General features: G+C 41.7%; 1 protein-coding gene across 1 annotated transcript in view; it reads right to left on the bottom strand.

Annotated features, from left to right (window-relative positions):
* The window catches only part of BCAT1 (branched chain amino acid transaminase 1), a 647504-nt gene that overhangs the window by 90203 nt on the left and 537735 nt on the right, over positions 1–19566 (bottom strand). The window lies entirely within an intron of this gene.

Here is a 19566-nt window from a genome sequence, read left to right as displayed (position 1 = left end):
AAGATTTACTTGTTGGGACAGAACTAAATCTCCAAACCAAAGTCAACAAAAAATAAATCAAGAGAACCAACTTTAACAACCAGAACTTAAAATGGGCCTATTATGCTAGCAGGCTGGGGACACTGGTGGAGGGAAGTCTGAAATCCAACTATGAAGAACTTTGTTAAGCACAGTGGTTTTCATACAAAAGAGGGACTAGAGATATAGCCCACTGGTAGGGCATTAACCTTGCAGGCAACAGACCCAGGATGGACCTGGGTTCAATTCCCGGCATCCCATATAGTCCTCTGAGCCTGCCAGGAGCGATTTCTGAGCACAGAGTCAGGAGTAACCCCTGAGTGCAGCCGCATGTGGCCCAAAACAAAACAAAACAAAACACAAAGAAACCAAACAAATAAAAATAAAAAAGATTTACTTTTTGGAGGCCTGAGAGTACAGTGGATAGTATTTGTGGGGTCTTTCAATCCCCTACATCCCCAAGAGATCCCCCAATCCCCTCCAGAAGTGATCCCTAAGTACAGAGACAGGGATAGCACTTGAGCACTGCTTAGTGGCCCCAAAACAACAACAACAAAAAAATGTCACTATTTGACTGCAAAGTATTGGCAAAGGAGACATGATGTGCAATCAATGATGTACAAGTTTATCATTTTCTCATTGGATTTTAACAAGATTCCAGTAGAGGGCGCGAGAGATCCACAGGTTCTGGTTTCAATGTAATCAAAAGGAGGTTCTGAAGTAAACCTAAATGTCAGGACTTGAGGTGTTCATTAAATCAGGTTAATTGATTTACCATTTAATCAAGTTTTATTGATTTATAAGTCTACACTCTTTTAACAGTTTCACAGATCAATGATTTTTTTCTGTATCTATTTTACTTAAATTAATATTGTCTGTGGCTACAGTAAGAAAATATAAAGAAATAACTTCTTCTTTTTTTTTTTTTTTTGGTTTGGGTCACATCCGGCGGTGCTCAGGCGGTGCTCAGGGGTTACTCCTGGCTGTCTGCTCAGAAATAGCTCCTGGCAGGCACGGGGGACCATATGGGACACCGGGATTCGAACCAACCACCTTAGGTTCTGTATTGACTGCTTGCAAGGCAAGCACCGCTGTGCTATCTCTCCGGGCCCTCAACTTCTTTTCTACCCAGGTTCTTGTCACCTTTTCTTCTTCTGTTTTGTTTTATTTTGTTGCAGTGTCAGGGTTCAAACCCAGAATCCCACAAATTTGCCCTACCACTGAGCCACATGTAGTCTGGACTATTTTGTTTGTTTGTTTGTTTGTTTGTATTTTGTCTTGTTTGGGGGCCACACTCAGCAGTACTCAGGGGTTATTCCTTGCTATGCACTCAGAAATTGCTCTGGCCAGGACTGGAACAATAGCACAGTGGATAGGTTGTTTGCCTGGCACAACGCCAACATGGATTACCCCCAGCATCCATTTGGTCCCCCAAGTCTGCCAGGAGGAATTTTTGAGCACAGAGTAACCCTTGAATAACACCATCAGATGTGGCCCAATAACAAACAAAAAAAATTGCTCCTTGCCAGCGTGGGGAACTACACTGGAAATACTGGGGATTAAACCCTACTTGGCTGCCTATAAGGCAAAAACCCTACCAGTTGCTCCAGAACCAGTGCAGAGTGTTTTAACATCAGAAGAAAGACCTAGTCTTCACCCAAATGTTAATTTTAGTATTGAAAAGCAGTACTTTTAGTGCCCGGGGGAGGGGGGGTTGGAGTAAAGGATTGGTGTATGTTTTATATGTGAAAGACCCAGATTCAGTGTTCCCTGATCATTGCTAGGTTCAATGTCCCATGATTGCATCACTGGGTGTAGTCCCAACAACAATAAAAAAATACAGCTGAATTTCATTCCAACATATGACTGAATTGTAATTTATTTGACTGCCCACTGTTGAGGGTTCTAGTGTTTTGGCACTTCAAATAATAATGTATCTTATATTTATATGTTGAACATCTACGTATAGTAGACATTCTAATGTTTACATTTGAAAATATATAAAGGTATATCTACAGGTTAACTTCCCAGAGAAAGGCAGGTAGCCATCTGCAATGTTCATTGTATGTGTATTGAGTCATAAAAATACTAGAAAAAATAGGAGACTGCTCTTTGACTTTGGAGTTAAAATGGCTTTTCTCAGCTCAGAAATCACAAGATTGAAATTTGAACTATTAAAAATATATACTGACAAAAAAAGAATACCATAAGCGAATATACCAGAAACAGTAGATTGTGAAAAGGCATCTGTAACACAAAGACAAACAAAATTCTTTAATATATAGTTTGTGTCAATTGAGCAAACAACTATATATATTTTTTATTTTTTTAAACTTTACTTATTTATTAATTAATTTACTGGTTTTAGGCCACATCCAGTGGCACTCAGGGATTACTCCTGGCTCTGCACTCAGAAATTATCCCTGGCAGGCTGGGGGAGTGCTGGGAATTGAACTGAGTCCCTCCCAGGTCAGCCCCTTGCAAGGCAAATGCCCTACTGCTGTGCCATCTCTTCTCCCCACAAGTCCCTACTTTTAAAAATGAGCAAAGATTACAAATAGGGAGAGATAACACAATGAGTAGATCACTTGCCTTGCACAAGGACAACATGGGTTCAATCACCACAATGCCATATTGCCCCTCGAGCACTACCAGGAGTAATTTCTTAGTGCAGAGCCAGAAGTAACCCCTGAGCCTGTTTGGCCCCAAAACGAGTTTTCCCGAAAAAAAAACAACAAACAAACAACCAAAAAACAAAAACAAAAAACAAAAAACAAATAGAACATGAAAAACCAGGTGCCAGGAGATTGAAGCAGAACAGTTAGGGCAGGAATCCAACACTCACCAGACCAGATTCAACTCCCAGCACCAAATGGTTCATGATCTGAGAAATGCAAATTGAAATCATGAGGTGCCACATTTCACCCATCAGATATGCAAAGACCACACAAAGGTTGACTATAGTGTTTGAGCTGTAGTGCTACCCTGTTGAGTTATTTGTTGATACGATCTCCCTGGAAACAATCTGGCAATAGCTACAAAAGCAAGCTCCTGTTTTGTTTTGTTTTCTCTTAGTCAGAGCTCTTCCTTTAAATTAATTGTGTGACTTAACAAGAAGAAAAAGTTACACGGAAGCTAGACAAACTCACACAGTACTTTCTGGCCCTTTTATACCGTGGTTGGTGTCCGTATTAGTTGATGGAAGTCACAAGACCTGGTGAGAATGTTGGGAGCTCTCAGAGGGGCCCTTTAGATCAGTGGCGTCATGACATGTGTCTCAGAGGGGAGGCTGGAAGGATTTTCATTAAGGTGGGGGCTGGGTGATGGAAACAGTGTAGAAAAGGAACCACCAGTGCTCTGTGGTGTGTTGGATTCACCCCTGCAGTTGCATTGGGCTTCATGGATTCTCTTGGTTCCTGTATCAGGTGTAAATCAGTCCCAGGGAGCAGGAAGGCAGTGTCCTTTGTGAGACAGGTGATACGGTCTAGTGCACTCTGAATTTGAATGTTATTTCTGCCTCTGTAACAAGCTTTCTTTATGAATCTGAGGGAAATCTTGTGGGTGTTGCTAGTTTCGGTATCTGTGGATTGATTGATAAGCAGATCTATGCATAGATGTTAAAATGGATCTTTTCATGGGAAATGGAATGCTGCTCTCGAGGGAGAAAAAGTGTTCCTGGTTGCTTTCTTGGGCCTGTTTCTGGGGCTGAGATGGGGGATGTCCCTAGGAAAAGAATTTTAGAAAGTGAACCCTGCCTGGTCTCAGCAATCCAGGGAGTCACTTCTGATACTAAAGCAGGTTGCTGGTCTACAGATGGAGACACTGAGGCAGTTAAGCCACTTGGTGGAGGTCAAAAAATAGACTCATGGGTGATAGAGGTAGTAGAGTCCAGTAGGAAGGGTACTTGTCTTGCAGGTATCTAGCCAGAATTCCAATCCCGGACACTACATATGGTGGTGATACCTTTAGTCAGAGCCACGAGCAAGTCCTAAGTACTGCAGAGTGTAGCCCCCAAACTAAGCAAACAAAATTGGCCAGTTGGAGCCTGAGCTCCGGGACTTTCATTCCTGCACCCCCAACTGTACTTGGCTTTGCCCTGATGGTTGGGAGTTTCTCCGACTCCACACCACCAAGGACAGGAGCAGGTACAGAGTTAGCTGTCTGCAGCACTGCAGACATCCTCGCCTACAGAGAAAGGAAATGGAAGACAGAGGAGACACGAGAGTCAGCCCAGGGATGGATGGACGAGCCTGGGCTGGGGACGGAGGAGATTCTCACCCCAACCATGCTTTGGTGGAAGAGAATCTAGGATTCTCCTGGATGCTTGAGACTTGGAAGAACTTGGCATTTCTTTTTTTTTTTTTTTTTTTTTTTTTGGGCCACACCCGGTAATGCTCAGGGGTTACTCCTGGCTATGTGCTCAGAAGTTGCTCCTGGCTTGGGGGACCATATGGGACACCGGGGGATCGAACCGCGGTCCGTCCAAGGCTAGGGCAGGCAAGGCAGGCACCTTACCTTTAGCGCCACCGCCCGGCCCAGAACTTGGCATTTCTTTTGTAGACCATAACTCCAGATGATCAGTATTTCCTGTGCTAGTAAATTGTACGGTGGTTTTTTATTTATTTATTTCTTCACTCTCTGAGTCACTTTAGACTGACTGTCCAACACCCCCAAAGTACTATACACTCAAGTTGGTCCCTGTGATTTTTCCAGGGTTTCTATCCATTCCAGGATGGCTCAACCCTTTTTCCTTAAATTCCCCCAAATATTCTTTAAAGCTCAGTTTCTGCCTTCCACTGGGCACAAATGCTTCCCGCCCAGCTCAGACTCTTCCATGCTTCATCTATGTCGTCCCCGACACCTATTTCTATTGCACCCTCCACCCACACACACACACTTTTGCCCCGCTGGTGGCAGGAGACCCGCCCCAGGAACCAGTCTATGGAGTTCCACCGAGTCCTGCTGGAAACCAAGCTTGGAAGAAGTCAGACACTGGGACATTGCAGGGCAAAGAGACGCGCAGGGGAACGCATTGAGCGAGTTTCTGCAGAACCCCTCATTTCTCTGCAGGTAGATGCCAGACACGCCTGCAAAAGGGGCTACGAAGAGTGCAGGCCCAAGCGGCATCTTTCCCACAGTCACTGTGCAAGAACAAGTGGTCGTGGTAAGAACGGGGAACCCCCAAAGTCTCGGGTTTGGTGGGTCGGTAGGTGCACCCCGAAAAGGAAGCCGGGCTGGTAGAGCTGAGCCCGCAGCAACTATTTCAGGAAGATTCCGTGCCAGAGTTTGCAGGGGCTTTGGTGCCATCCAAGTCCTCTATGGGGTGGGAGCAAAGGGCCCTGTATCGGGGTGCAACTGTACCTCCAGGTTCGCCCCCCACCCCGGAAAAATCCGGAACTGGAGATTCGCCGGTCTCTGTGATTGACAGCTTTGAGCCTCTGTCCCAGAGGGAGCCAGGAACAAAGGTCAGTTTATGTCTCAGCACTGCTCCCAGGGTCTTGCATGAGCAGTTGTCCCGCAGAATCTTGTTGGGCAAATTTTTTTTAAATCTTTATTTAAGCATCATGATTACAAGCATGATTGTAGCTGTGTTTCAGTCATAAACAGAACACCCCCTCCTTCACCAGGGCAAATTTTCACCACCAATGCCCTCCATCTACCTCCTCCACTACTCCCTGCCTGTATTCGAGACAGGCATTCTACTTCTTTCACTAATTAACGTTGTCATGGTAGTGGTTAATGTAGTTATTTCCCTAACTGGACTCACCACACTTTGTGATGAGCATCATATTGTGAGCTGGTCCTTCCTTCCCTCATCTCTATTGTCTCTGGGCATTGTTACAATAATGTTTTTACTTTTTCTTAAAACCCATAGATGAGTGAGACTATTCTGTCTGTCTCTCCCTCTGACTTATTTCACTCAGCATAATAAATTCCATGTGCATCCATGTATAGGAAAATTTCATGACTTCATCTCTCCTGATGGCTGCATAATATTTTATTGTGTAGATGTGCCATCATTTCTTTTTTATTTTTTTTTTGTGTGAAAATATTAGCTTAATTCGGAGGACAAGACTGAAGCCAAAAGCCTCAGTATCAGTTCCAACCAAAAAGCCCTTTGCCTTCCACAGACCCTTGCTTTTATCCCCCAGAATCAGGTACCACCCAATGGTGGGATCAGGTACCACCCTAGGGGTGGGAACAGAATGCCAGGTCACACCCTAGGGTAGGGCACAATCACTGATCAGGGTAGGGTCAGTAACATAATAATCCCATTAAAATGTTTACATATACAACAATTCCCTCGTTAACAATATCGTCTACAATTATTAAAGGAAAAACTAGTCAATAATAAAAGAACAGCTGTTTGCATAAGCGCATCACAGGAAAACGTAAAGAAAAACTTCTAACCTAAACACAGGGTATCTAAAACCAGAAACATGTATCAAGGAATCAACTACAAGCTCCTGAGAAAATAAATCTACGACATACATAGATCCTTTGAAGAGATGCCAGAAAGGTTGTGTAGCAGGCGAGAAGAAACAACTTTTCTTTATTTTTTGTTGTTGTTGTTGTTGGTTTTTGGTATTTGGTTTTTGGGACACATGTGGTAGAGCTCAGGAGTTACTCCTGGCTCCACACTCAGAAATCGCTCCTGGCAGATATTGGGATTTGAACCAATGACCTTCTGCATGAAAGGCAAATGCCTTATCTCCATGCTATCTCTCCGACCCATTTTCCTTTCAAGTCCATGTAGACCAGAAAGCCCATCTTTGAGGGCATTGAATTAGGCCCTTATTTTGGAGAAAGAAGCATATACCCCCTGCACAGTGGGGGGCCACTGCAATGATGATCAGTAGGCTTCTAAACTTAATCCAAGTTCTTAATCCAGGTGAAGTCCATATGATGTCTGAAATTGATGTACCAATAGGGTCGATTATTTATAGATGGTAGCTTAAGTCACAAACCAAAACAAAATGTTTAAGGCAGAGATCCTCCCTGTGTAAATAAACAACTTGAGGGCCTATCCAAAATGGATGGAATCTCCTATAAACCTAGTATTTTTGCCTATGATGTGCCCACACAAAAAACCCTGAGAACAGACAAAAATATCATTTAGGAAATTATAGACAACAATATCTAACCCACTAACCTAAAGTCAAGAAAGCAAAACCCTAATGTAATACAACATCAATTTCTAAGATTAAAAACTGAAATAGAAAAACATTAATTACAATAGTCAAAAGAAGTGTAGTACCAAATATAAATTCAAAGGATTACAATTATAAGAAAAATACAAAAGGTGAAATTTCTACAGAGTCCAATACCAATCTGTAAAGATGAGGGGTCTGGAACTCCAAAAAGACTGGCAAAAAGACACTTGGTGCCATCATTTCTTTAGCTATTCATCTGTTGAAGGGCATGTTGGTTGTTTCCAGAATCTGGCTATTGTAAATAGCGCTGCAGTGAATATAGGTGTAAGAAAGGAATTTTTGAATTGTATTTTTGAGTTCCTAGGGTATATCCTTAGGAGAGGTATAGCTGGATCATATGGGAACTCAATGTCTAGTTTTTTTTTTGTTGTTGTTTTTTGTTTGTTTGTTTGTTGGCTACACCCATTTAATGCTCAGGGGTTACTTCTGGCTAAGCACTCAGAAATCGCCCCTGGCTTGGGGGGACCATATGGGACACTGGGGGATAGAACCACGGTCCGTTCCTTGGCTAGTGCTTGCAAGGCAGACACCTTACCTCTAGCGCCACCTCACCAGCCAATGTCCAGTTTTTTGAGGAATCTCCATATTGTTTTCCATAAAGGCTGGACTAGATGGCATTCCCACCAGCAGTGAATAAGAGTTTCTTTCTCTCCACATCCCTGCCAGCACTGACTGTTCTTGTTCTTTGTGATGTGTACCAATCTCTATGGCATGAGATGGTACCTCATAGTTGTTTTGATTTTCATCTCCCTAATGATTAGTGATGTGGAACATTTTTTCATGTGCCTTTTGGCCATTTGTATTTCTTCTTTGAGGAAGTGTCTGTTCATTTCTTCTCCCCATTTTTTGATGAGGTTAGATGTTTTTTCTTGTTGAATTCTGTTAGTTCCTTCTATATTTTGGATATTAGCCCCTTATCTGATGGGTATTGGGTGAATAGTTTCTCCCACTCAGTGGATGACTCTTGTATCCTGGGCACCATTTCCTTTGAGGTGCAGAAGCTTCTCAGCTTAATATATTCCCATCTGTTCATCTCTGCTTTCACTTGTTTGGCGAGTGCTGTTTCCTCCTTGAAGATGACAGGTTAGATTTTAATGAGCAAAGACTCCTTTAGCAAAAGGATGCCCTGTTGTGATTCCCTGCACATGCCCACAAGGGTGGGCAAGGGTATATGTGTGTAGCAAAACATTTTACAGCACCAGCCCATTTACTGCTCAATTAAACCATCAAGTGAGACTTTAAAAATGAGACCACATGAGTTGACATTTGCAATGTGAAATAATAGCTTTTAGTAACAGGAGAAAGTGAAGGGATAGTTCATAACAAAGTGGTAATTCCTGACTCCTCATCTTTCTTGAGTCAAAGCTTGATTCATTAATTCTGCTGACTCCATGAGCTGTTAGTCTCTCAGTTGTTTTTGTGTGCCTGAATAATTGTGTCTTTTTTGGGGGGTATGTACCCACCAGTACTAAGAGGTTACTACTGACTTTGAGCTCAGGAGTCACTCCTGGGAGTGTTCAGGAGTACATCTACAATTAAACCCAGGTCGGCTTCACGCCTACCCACTGTGCTATGGCTCCATCCTCAATCATGTGTCTTTTGAAGCAAAGAAATCCATCCATTTCTTAGGGGTTGAAAAATATGATGCCAATACACAAGAATCATACCCTTCAATTTGTTTGTAAAGTTTCAGAAAGGAACAGATACTGTTCCTGTCCCAAAGACTGTGGCTTTATTTTCTCCACTTTTGGAAACCACCTAGAAAAGCACTCTTCAACATTTTTTACACATGTGGACCCACACCAGCCTGTGGATTGGTGGTTGAAGACCACAAAGGCTGCAGAGGTCCTGGAGTGAAGCTGACCTCTGTGCCTGCATCTAATGAGTAAGAGGTAGCTAGTAAATAACATAATTTTAGGCGAGAACAAAAAAATCACATGTGCCTAGTAATTCAGTGAGAAATTTAATTAACTTTATAGATTTGGATGAAGAATATGACCAAAAACTTAACTTATACTATATAAAGCAGTCTTTTTTTTGTTTCTTTTGAGTCACATCTGATAGCACTCTGGGCTTCTACCTGACTCTTTGCTCACTCTTGGCTTGGGGCTTGGGAAACCAATGAAGGTGTGAGAATCAAACTCTGGCCAGCCAAATGGTAGGCAAGCACCTTACCCACTTTACTATCTCCCTGGGTCAAGTGCGGCAGGATTCAGATTTCATGAACAAGAATAATGAGGCATAGGTAATCAATGGAAACATAATAGGATTGGGTCAGCTCTGGCTTTATGTTGCCTTTGGCCAATGTGTCTCCCACTGAAAAATCATGTAGCAGATTTATGGCTCTGGTCATTACTTTCTTGTGTATCATCATGTATATAAAAAATAATGTATATCTACTAGATTAATGCTCAATAAGGAAACACTTGCTTTTTGTTTTTTGTTTTTAGTTTTTGGATCACACCCGGCAACGCTCAGGGATTACTCCTGGCTCTGTGCTCAGAAATCACTCCTGGCAGGCTCAGGGGACCATATGGGATGCTGGGATTCGAACCACCATCCTTCTGCATGCAAGGCAAAGGCCTTACCTCAATGCTATCTCTCCAGCCCCAAGGAAACACTTGTTTTGAAGGAATAAATAGAAGGGCTTGGTATATACTAATATATACAAATTATATTTACTATGAATACAACTAATATACTAATATATAATGTACAGTAATACTATATATTTTAATTATCTAAAAGCAAATACACATTCTTCTCTGGTGCATATGGGGAGCATTCTCCAGAATAGATCACATGATGGGACACAAAACATATAGCCACAAAGTCAAGAGGATAGAAAACATACTGCTGAATGCCCTCACTGATACTATTTCTGAACCACCTGAGCAGAGATGGGGATGGACAACACAAAAAGGGTCACCACGCCCCCCACCCCCAGGATTCATAATTGGGCTTGACCTTGGGCCATCCTGCCTCCCTCTTGGAGAGCTCTGGTTAAAGGAGATAAAACCTATCAACACTGTGTTGCCTCAGGGTACTCCTAAATCCTATTGTTTATGCTAAACTTCTCATCACCCAGGCTATGTCCTGTGACCCTTCAGATATCCCAGCCTCTCACTCTTTTGATGTTATTCAAGCATGGTTAAAAAGAATAAAACTCTCTTGGATCATTGCCTTCCTGGTTGTCAACTGGGGAAACTTTCTCAGACCCCAAAGCTACCAAGTAAACTCTTGCTGGTGGACAGGGTCTGTCGTCCACTTCTACCTTCTCAGACCACAGAGCACTGAAAATAGATGTTAACCACAAACAGAAACAGTGAAACAATGCAAATACCTGGAAACCAAATAGTTTATTACTGAACAATGAGTGAGTCAGAGAGGAGATAAAAAGATTCCTAGAAACAAATGAGAATGAGGATATTAGCAATCAGACCTGTGAGACATGGCAAAAGCAGTACTGAGGAAAGTTCATAGTTTTGTAAACATTTATCAGAAAGAAAGAAAGGGACCACATAAACAACTTGGATGCACTAGAAATAGAACAACAACAACAACAACAACAACAACAACAACAAAAAGAGCTAAAGGCAAGCAAGAGGAAGTAAATAATAGAACTTAGGAAATTAATGAAGTGAATTCCTAAAAAAGAATCCAAAAGAACAATGAAACCAAGAGTTGGTTCTTTCAGAAATAAACATGGGACCCTGTACAAAATGGTATTTCCCCCTCTTCAGAACCTACAGTTCCATACTATCACCTCCCAAGACTGAACTAATATGAGTTGGAAAACCTGAATATAAACATTACTATTGAGGAAATTGAAATGGTAATCAAAATGTTTTCTAAAAACAAAAGCCTAAGCCCAGATGGATTCATATCAATAAATGAAGAGAAAGTATTTGATAAGATTCAGCACTCAGGACTGGCGCTGGAGGTAAGGTGTCTGCCTTGCAAGCGCTAGCCAAGGAAGGACCGCGGTTCGATCCCCCGGCGTCCCATATGGTCCCCCCAAGCCAGGGGCGATTTCTGAGCACATAGCCAGGAGTAACCCCTGAGCGTCAACCGGGTGTGGCCCAAAAACCAAAAAAAAAAAAAAAAAAGATTCAGCACTCATTCATAATAAAACTCAATAAAATGCTAGTCAAAGAAACTGTCCTCAATATAGTCCTCAATATCACAAGCCCACAGCAAAATTATTTGTAGTGGAAGATATCAAACTTGAAACCAAAAAATACATAGAGAGAAAACATAGGCAGAACTCTATGATGTTGAGGCTAAAGGTATTTTTAAAATATCTTCAAGGACACCACTGACCAGCAAGTAGGAGCAAATATAAACAAATAGGACTATATTAAATTAGATGCTTCTCACTTGAAAGGAAACGAACACCAGGATACTGAGGCCACACATGAAATGGGAGACATTATTAACCAATACCCATCTGACAAGGGGTTAATATCAAAGATATATACGACACTGATATAATTTAAGAAAAAATCCAGCCCCATCAAAAATGAGAAAAGATGAACAGAAACTTCCTCAAAGAAGAAATATAGAGGGGCCGGGCAGTGGCGCTAGAGGTAAGGTGCCTGCCTTGCCTGTGCTAACCTTGGACAGACTGCGGTTAGATCCCCAAGCATCCCATATGGTCCCCCAAGCCAGGAGCGACTTCTGAGAGCATAGCCAGGAGTAACTCCTGAGCGTCACCGGGTGTGGCCCAAAAACCAAAAAAAAAAAAAAAAAAGAAAGAAAGAAAGAAATAAAAAGAAGAAATATAGAGGGACAAAAGGCACATGAAAAAATGCTCCAAATCATTAATCATCAGGGAGATATAATGTGATATCATCTGATACTACAGACACTGCACTCATCAAGATAAACAAGATCAGTCAGAGCTAGTGTTGATGCTGGAAGAAAGGGACTCTTAGTCATTGTTGGTGGGAATATCAACTGGTTCAGTCTTTTGGGAAAATATGAACATTGCCCATAAAGACTAGAAATTGAAGTTTCATATGGCTCAGCAATACTGCTCCTGGGAATATACCCTAGGGACCCAAAAACACAATGCAAAAATAGTCCTCTGTACTTTATGTTCAGTGCAGTACTATTAATAGTCAAAATCTAGAAACAACCGAAGTGTCCAAGATCAAATGAGTTATCAGAAACATCTGCACAATAGAATACTATGCAGCTGTTAGGAAAAATGAAATTATGAAATATGCTGATATGCTTATATGAACAGGTATGGATGGAGATGAAGAATTTTATGCTGAATAAAATGAGTCAGAGGAAGAGGGATAGACAAAAATGATTACAGTTATTTGTGATATATTAAAAAAGAAAGTATGGGCCCGGAGAGATAGCACAGAGGCATTTGCCTTGCAAGCAGCCAATCCAGGACCAAAGGTGGTTGGTTCGAATCCCAGTGTCCCATATGGTCCCCTGTGCCTGCCAGGAGCTATTTCTGAGCAGACAGCCAGGAGTAACCCTGAGCATCGCCGGGTGTGGCCCAAAAACCAAAAAAAAAAAAAAGAAAGTATGGAAATAAAACCCCAAGACAATAGAGATAAGGGCCAGGAGGACTGGCCCACAGTAGGAAGCTTGCCACACAGAGTGGAGAAATACAGTTAGGGCAGAGAAGGTATCATAGTGGCAATGATAGAAGTGACCATTCTGGACAAAAACTGGGTGTTGAGAGGAAGTAAAGTGTTATGCATGTTACACTTTTAGTAACAATATTGCAAACCACAGTGGCTAAAAGAGAAAAAAGGAAAAGAGAGTAAAGAAAAATGTCTGTCATAGAAGCAGGCTCTGGGGAGGGTAGGAAGAAAACTGGGGTCATTGGTGATGGGTGTTGGACATTGTATGACTGAAACCCAATCATGGACAACTTTGTAACTATCTCATGGTGATTAAGTTAAAAATGTATTCAGATAAGAGAAAATAATGTGTCAATTAAAATATATTAAAAAGAAAATAAAGATATATCAATATGCAAATTCCTGACAGATATCAGAAACACTTTGAATCTTCCCTATCCTCAATTCTAGCAAGAATAACCCTCTAATAAATGCTTACAGACCCTGACACCTACACTTCCTATTTATTTGTAGATATTAGGTTTCCAGGTTCAGCTAATAAAATGACAAGATCCTCAGTGAAATTTGAATTGCATATAAACTATAAATAATTTCAGAATAAGTACATCTTATGTAACTTTTGGAACACACTGAAACTAAAAACATTAGCCATTGTTTATCTAAAATTCATATCTTATTGGGTGTCTTGAATGTAATCTGTTGATCTCCATAAGCTTTAGTAGCAGATGCTCTTGTTTTGCTCATTGTTGCAAATCCAGTGTCTTAGTATTTATAATTCTCCTTAATAGATATTGATTGAATGCTATAGAGATGGAGGAGATGAAATGAAACTGAAAGTCAGGAAAATGATCAACAAAAGAAGCATTTCTTGCTATTGAAGTTTCTGTAAGTGAAATACTTTGACATAGTACATCTCAGTAATATAAAAGACATAAGTAAAAAGAAATTTTTAATTTGGGAACTTGGAAAGACCTCATGATTCTTGCTAACAGGCCAGTTGGTTAAATACAAGAGTCTGAGGATGGTGCTCCCCATGCCTTGCAGTGCTGAGAATTACCCCAAGGATGTATCCAGAGATGCTCAGAGAACCATGTGGAATCAAACCAGAGAACCAGGAATCAAGCCCTGATCAGGTGTGAGCTACATGTGCAATTAACCAAGAGGCTACTTCCTGTTCTCAGGGAGATTCCTCTAAGAAGGTTTAAAGCATCTGATCCTTCTAGCATAATTGCCTTTTAATTTTTAATTTTCAGTTGATATTTTTAAAAGATGGTTGCACAATGCAAATTAGATTTGCATTAAGTCTTGTAGCAGTTTATGACCATTCTTTTGTGCCCGAGTCTAAAACTGAAAGAGATTTTTGACAAGACAGCCAGAAGATATTTCCAAGCCATATATGGGAAAGGAGGCAGAATTTTTTTTAAATCTTTATCTTACCGAACTTAATTGAGCATCATTTCTTTCTTATTAAACTCCCACAAATGTTCTGCTTTATATTCCAAAAGGCAAAACAAGTGATTCTTGTTGAAGCTCTTTAACTGATGAAAAACTCATGACTTAAGTGTGTTCTCTACAAGAAATTGCCTCATGGTCCCTTTGTTGCATCACTAAGGGCAGGTAGCAAAGGAGAAGCATGGCCTAGGGAAACTGTGTGTTACAACTTCTAGGAAATGAATCTAGGTCAGTCACACATGTGCTTGACCTGTTCCCTATATGAGGTTCACAGAGGAGAGTGGGCAGGATGTGGGGTCAAGGTCCCACTTCCAGAGTTCCTCTTAGTGCTCTGTCCAGCCCCTGCCTGAGTTCTCTGGAGCCAGATGAAATAGGTCAACCCACACTGATAATGCTCATAAAAACAACAGAGATCCATTTTACAGCTATGAAAGAAGCACTATCTGAATTACAAGAGCCCCATAAAGTAGAGAGAGAAAAAAATCAACAGCTTTGGTAGAAGAAATTATAGCTGAGTTTCCCCAATCTGAGGATGCACTCTTATACTTGCATACAGGAAACCCAGAGACCCAAGAGAATAGAAAATCAATAGTAAATCATCAAGATACATCATAATTAAATGTCAAAAACCAGACATTTTTTGAAAATTAATTTAAGGGCTAGAGTAACAGTACAGTGGTGCTTGCCTCACTTGTGGTTGATCTGGGTTCACTCCCTGGCTCCCCAAATGGTCCCCAAGCCTTTTAGAAGTGGTACTTGAGAATAGAGCCAGGAATATGTCCTGAACATCACCACATGTGATCTTAAAACAAAACAAAAATGAAAAGTGAAGTTAAATTTACAGTAACATCAGTTTATAAGAATGTAAAGGCTTATGTTTCAGGTACACAAGTATCACCTCACTGTACTCGCCCCCAAAGTGCTAATATCCATCTATCTCTGTCCTTTCTATTCCCCTCCAGTAATGATCAGACCAATTCTATGGTCAGTCTCAGGGTTGGTTTTCTCTGGAAATCGCCTATTCATATCCCACAATGAGGTCAGCTCTGGCTTACTTCGCCAGCCCTTCCAGTTCCATCGAAGCCATCACAACATACAATCCCTATTTTACCTTATTGTTGTGAGATTTTCTATGGCATATAGACCACAACTCCTTTATAAACTCCTCTACAGTGGTTGGGTACTTGGGCAATAGATAGATCTTGGCTCTTTGTTTACCGCTGAGATGAGCAGAGGTATGTGTCTACCTTTTTGAATCAATGTTTTTATGTTCTTTGGATACAAACCTATGAGTATACTGGTATACTGGTTTAAATGTTAAGGTTTTTTTTTGTTGTTTGTTTGTTTTTTGGTTTTTAGGTCACACCCGGCAGCACTCAGGGGTCACTCCTGGCTCTACGCTCAGAAATCGCCCGTGGCAGACTCCGGGGACCATATGGGATGCCGGGATTCGAACCACCGTCCTTCTGCATGCAAGGCAAATGCCTTACCTCCATGCTATTTCTCCAGTTCCCAAATTTTAAGTTTTGAGAAGTCTCCATAACAATGCCTATAGAGGCTGAATCAATTTAGCTTTCTTCTCTCAGAGAAAGACTGTTCCTTTTTTACCCTACCAGCCTTAGTCATTGCAAAGTTCTTTGATATAGGCCAGTCTCATGTGAAGTGATATCACAATGTCCTTTTGTGTTTCCCAGGAAACCAGTGATGAGCATTTTTAATATGACTGTTGACCATCTGTCTCTTTTCTTTGGAGGAATTTCTGTTAGGTCTTCTCTTCATTTTTGATGGGGGTTGTGTGTGTTTCAATGTTGTGTTGAATTTTATGGGTGCTATATACAGCTTAGATATCACCCTTGGTCAGATGTGCAGTGTGAGAATATTTTATGCCATTAAGTATTTTATCTTTTTTTTTTAACAAAAGTTTCTTCTGATGTGCAGAAATTCTTACTGTGATATAACTCACTTGCTTATTTGGGATTTTATTCTTCTACTGATAAGGTCAAATTTCTGAAGACCCCTTCTTCAGGAAATCTCATGAAGTATGTATTGCCTGTTATATCTTTGAACATTTTTGTGGTTTTTGGCTCTAAAAGCCAAGTTTTGAAGCCATTTGGGATTTACTTGTGTGCACAATGTGATCAGAGGGTACCAAGTGATACCTGACTAACGTTTGGAGAAGCTCTCATTTGGCACAGGGCTTTGAAGCTCCTGCTGACTTATCTCTACATTGGCCTTATTTTGGGATGACCTCATGTTCACACTGGTTCTCCCTACCTGTGATCGACACCTTCCTTCTGACCATCCCATTAAATAGATCAACAACTCCAAAAGGCTAGGGACACTCCAAGAACATGGCATCTGCTCATGGTTCTTAGCAGCTGTGGACAAGTGAATAAGTCTGGCAGTTCCTTGGACTACATGTAACTATGGCCTGTTCTAGCCATTGATGGGAACTGCTTCCACATCTGTGCAACTACAAAAAATAGATGTTTCATTCTGTGCAGCTGCAAAAAATAAATGTTTAACCTCCAAATTCAATTGCAGATTTTCACTTCTGTGAAAGAAGTTAAAATTTTACTTCTATTTTCTTGTTAGAGCTGGGTTACTTTTAAAATTTCTGCAAGAAATTTTTAGTATATGAGATCCATGGTCATTGTAATAAGGGTCATTATCTTATTTAGAAAAGTGAATTTAGGGATTTCCAGTAAGATCTCTGGTAGGATTTAAGGAGCTCTGATGGAAATGAGGAAGTGGGATGAAAGGAAGATGGGAAGGAATTGGGAAAAGGAACTCATAGATTGTGTGTAGAGAGATTCAATAGAAAGAATTGACCTGTGTGATTATGGAGACATGCCAATACAATGAGCTTTGAAGTCAGTCCATATTCTGGAGTCCAACAGAGCCAGTGGATTTCAATCCAATCAGAGTTTGACAATCCAGCACCAAGACATGCAGTGTTATGTATTTCCAGCCCAAAAGATGGGAGAATCCACTAGAGCATAGCTAATATTTTTGTTTGAATTCGAAATCAAGAGAAAAGCTGATGTCCCAGCTTAAAGGCCAGGGGCACAGAGAATCTGCTTCATTTGTGAGAAGGTCAGCCTGTCCTGCTTGACCTATACAGTCACCTGTTGGAATCAATCATTAAGAGTTTGAGTGGGGGGCCGGGAAGGTGGCGCTAGAGGTAAGGTGTCTGCCTTGCAAGCGCTAGCCAAGGATCAGGACTGCGGTTCCATCCCCCGGCGTCCCATATGGTCCCCCCCAAGCCAGGGGCGATTTCTGAGCACATAGCCAGGAGTAACCCCTGAGCGTCAAACGGGTGTGGCCCAAAAACCAAAAAAAAAAAAAAAGTTTGAGTGGAGGAAATTGAGGGCGCCATGTTAGCTTTCTAAATCTATCAAGTTCTTCAAATAAGGAATAAAAGTCATCGTCCTTTGGGGACTGAAAAGATAGTACAACAGGGGCCGGGCGGTGGCGCTAAAGGTAAGGTGCCTGCCTTGCCTGCGCTAGCCTTGGACGGACCGCGGTTCAATCCCCCGGTGTCCCATATGGTCCCCCAAGCCAGGAGCAACTTCTGAGTACATAGCCAGGAGTAACCCCTGAGCGTTACCGGGTGTGGCCCAAAAACCAAAAAAAAAAAAAAAAAAAAAAAGAAAAGATAGTACAACAGGTAGGGTAATACCTTTCACACAGATGACTTAGGTTCAATTTACAGAATCTGGGCCCGGAGATAGCGCAGCAGCATTTGCCTTGCAAGCAGCTGATCCAGGACCAAAGGTGGTTGGTTCGAATCCCCGGTGTCCCATATGGTCCCCCGTGCCTGCCAGGAGCTATTTCTGAGCAGACAGCCAGGAGTAACCCCTGAGCATCACCAGGTGTGGCCCAAAAACAAACAAAAAAAATTTACAGAATCCCATATAGTCTCCTGAGTCCATCAGGGTGAATCCTGAGTTCAGGAATAATCCCTGAGAATTACTGGGGTGACCCCAAAATAAAACAAAATAAAATTATCACCCTAAAAGTAATATTAATAATTTTATTTCACTTTCCAGTACTTCCTTTTTTTTTTTTAGTTTTTGGGCCACACCCATTTGATGCTCAGGGGTTACTCCTGGCTAAGTGCTCAGAAATTGCCCCTGGCTTGGGGGGACCATATGGGACGCTGGGGGTTCGAACCTTGGTCTTTCCTTGGCTAGCGCTTGCAACCTTACCTCTAACGCCACTTTGCTGGCCCCATTTTCCAGTACTTCCTATGATAGCAAAGTGACATTTCTCATTTTGTTAATATTTCATCATTAGCCTTTATCATTTCTTTTGTCACTTTTCTGCTTCCTCTTAGGTGGAAGAACTTTGCTCCTGCATCAACCTGTCCCTTTATCCTTTGTCTCAAGCAGTTCATGGAATGCAGTCTAGATGAGGAACAAAGAGATGCTCTGTTTGAGGGAGACTAGGGTGCCTGTTACTCACTCATTTGAATGGGTTTTCCTTCTGAATGGGTTTATAGGTCCTCTGTTATAAATGGCCTCTCCACCTCCATAAGAATTGTCAGAATTTAGACCAAAGAGATGTACAGTGGTTAAGGCAGTTGCCTTGCACATGGCCAACTCTGGTTCAATTCGTGGCTCTGCATGTTTCCCAAATCCAGCTAGGGGTGATCATTGAGTACAGAGCCAGAAATGGAGGAGAAACTTCCATTAGGGAACAAGCAAGACAAAAAAATTAAGTAGTCTCTATCTTTACTCCTACCAAGGAATATCTCCTCTGTTTAAAATCTCACTACTTTGTATGGCAGCCATATTGTCCCCTCAAAGTTAAGGGAAGACTTCAAGAAATGAGTAATTTTTCCAAAGCCACACATATGGTCCATTCTAGAGGATGACCAGGACTTTAGACTCTGGCCCCAAGCTGGGAGTCCCACAAGTGCCCTGAGTCCAATGAGGGCATAAGGACTATGGGCCATTGTACCCTGGTCCCTAAAGAGTTAAGCCACCCTTCTCCCTCTCCTCTTTCAAATAAACCTTTCCCCTTCTCAGCACCTCCTGTCTTTCTTCTTTCTGTGACTCAATAGAAGCTGTCAACATCACAGATGACCTCAGACCAACAAGAAGTCTAGGGTTTGAGGATGGTGGCCAAGAGGCTCTGTGACCAGGCTTGATCCTGAGGATAGAGACCTGCAGGTGGACCTAGGAATTTTCAAGGCCATCCAGAAAGATTGGGAGGCTGGCTGTGGAGACAAATGTTAAGTAATAACCCCAGAGGGAAAGCTTTTCAGT

This window comes from Suncus etruscus, chromosome 11 (assembly GCF_024139225.1).
Source record: "Suncus etruscus isolate mSunEtr1 chromosome 11, mSunEtr1.pri.cur, whole genome shotgun sequence".
Classification (NCBI taxonomy): Eukaryota; Metazoa; Chordata; class Mammalia; order Eulipotyphla; family Soricidae; genus Suncus; species Suncus etruscus.
Note: the sequence above shows the minus strand (reverse complement) of the source record. Positions and strands in the feature narration are given on the sequence as shown.